The sequence below is a fragment of the Haemaphysalis longicornis genome, unplaced genomic scaffold (assembly GCF_048455015.1).
Source record: "Haemaphysalis longicornis isolate Haplotype H1 unplaced genomic scaffold, Haemaphysalis longicornis Haplotype H1 scaffold_9, whole genome shotgun sequence".
Taxonomy (NCBI): Eukaryota; Metazoa; Arthropoda; class Arachnida; order Ixodida; family Ixodidae; genus Haemaphysalis; species Haemaphysalis longicornis.
Window position 1 is genome coordinate 47,348,494 of NW_027526460.1, and position 2,273 is coordinate 47,350,766.

The window sequence follows — 2,273 nt, forward strand, 5'->3', positions numbered from 1 at the left end:
TCCATTGTACGAGGCTCAACCCATTTCCCTCTTGAGGCCTGACCTTTTTCGAGGATTTACGTGGCCCCGATTTCAGCGTCCTCAATTGGATTGCGCACAGGTATGGCTGCAGCCTCTTCATGCAGATCTTTTTCTACTCCACCCCTATTCTGATAATTTGTCGCCTTAAGCTTGTGACATAAGCTTGTACAAATGTTTTCCTCCGCATGCGAAATTATTGCCGGCCCGATTACTCAATAATTTACTTGAAGACCATTTGGCTATACTCTTCATACTCATGTCTTCATTGCCACATATGCCTCGCAAAGGGATGAGAAGGCTGGGGTAGGAATATATTCTCAGTCTCTAGATTGGTCCTTCTCAATCAGGCTACCAGACTATACACCGATTTTTCAGGCAGAATTATTGGCGATAATCTTAGCCCTTAATAAACTGCAACATAGATTTGCGCGGGTGGTTATCCTTTCGGATTCTCTCTCCGTGTGCCCCGTTCTAACAAATGATAAAGATTCTTCCCTTCTCCGGTCATTTCGTCCATTCGTTCCTTAACAGCTTCGTGAGATGCGGTTAGTGTGAGTCCCTGGTCACGCAGGGATAATCTTCAATGAACTGGCAGACCAATTAGCCAATTTGGTTATGGGGGTCCTGCCGTCGTGAATTGCCCAAATGACAGTTTTCTATCGGGGGTGAAGTTCAGGCACCTTCAAGATTTACAAATTAATCGGCAGGATGCCCTTCAATCATGCTCCGACTATATTCACCTCTCTCACTTATGGAAGCCTAAATTCTGCGAATCTCGTAAATGTGAGGTGGCAATCACAAAATTTCGCTGCAGAATCCCCCCTTTAAATTTTTATCTACACAAAGCTGGTCAGGCTTTATCTCCTCAATGCCCTTTCTGCAAGGCCCCCGAAACTATACAACACTTTCCTTTAAATTGCCGCAGCTTTTCCTCGATGCGACGCACGCACCTTGAATACACGTTTAATCGGCTGAATCTCCCTTTATCTTTAACCGTTATTCTTTCCCTGGGTGCTTCCGTCCTAGGATATTGCCACAAAGATGTTGTGATCGCCTTTCACTCCTTTGTTGCGGCGACAGGCCGGGTGCCCTGCTAGAGAGCTATGTCTTCATTCGCAATTTTTTTTCCCTGGCAATCCTGTTCTATCCAAAGATTTCTTTTTCTTCTCTCAACATTTTTCTTGTACTTCACTTTTTTCTCTCTCTAAAATCAACCTGGTCCCAGCCTAATCATTACAGGCAGCTTCTTGTCCAATCCCCCGCGTGGGTACGCGCCATGACTTAAGGATCCAACCAACCATTTTACGAGCACTCGCGAATCGGGTACTTCGGGTTCGGCCACGGCGCAGACAGCGAGTAGCAGCCATCGAACGCGGTTGTCCACGTCGGCTTATCCTGCTCCCACGAACAGCGCAACGACGAACTCCATCAGCGAGTGAAGTTTTGCAGACCGGTGGCAACGATGGGAAATCCGAAAGTATTCTTCGACGTCGAGGAAGGAGGCGAGAAGCTCGGTCGCATCGTCATGGAGCTGCGCGCCGACGTGGTGCCAAAGACAGCCGAGAACTTCCGTGCCCTCTGCACCGGCGAGAAGGGATTCGGCTACAAGGGCTCTACCTTCCACCGGGTCATCCCGACCTTCATGTGCCAGGGCGGCGACTTCACCAACCACAACGGCGCCGCCGGCAAGTCTATCTACGGGAAGAAGTTCGAAGACGAGAACTTCAAGCTCAAGCACACCGGCCCGGGCATCCTCTCCATGGCGAACGCGGGGCCCCACACCAACGGGTCGCAGTTCTTCCTCACCACCGCCAAGACGGCCTGGCTGGACGGCAAGCACGTCGTGTTCGACAGCGTCGTGGAGTGCATGGAGGTCGTCAAGAAAGTCGAAGCCTTCGGCTCGTATTCGGGGAAAACCTCTAAGATCACCGTCTGCGACTGCGGCCAGCTGTGAGGACGGCTGTGCGTTCCCAGCCACTTCTGGAATTTTTTTCCCTGTTTTTTTTTTTTTTGGACTTCTGGCTCTTCGTTTGCGCTTGCGGGTTCTTGGTGTTTTCTTTTTCATTTGGCAGTAAGACTCCGCTTGAGAACTTTGCGCCTCCAGTTGCTTCTGGCATGTTTTTTTTACTCCCATCTTTTGGGTTTTTCTGCCGTTGTTTGCTATTTTCTTCAGTTCTTTTTTCGTTTCACATTTGTTCATAAGTTGAGCTTTGGTGTCCTTTTCCTTTAACTTTCGCTGTTGACACCATTTT

General features: G+C 49.1%; 1 pseudogene; it reads left to right on the forward strand.

Moving 5' to 3' along the window:
• The first annotated feature begins 1,459 nt into the window (after positions 1–1,459).
• On the forward strand, positions 1,460–1,975 carry LOC144153743 (peptidyl-prolyl cis-trans isomerase pseudogene; annotated as a pseudogene).
• Positions 1,976–2,273: the final 298 nt, after the last annotated feature.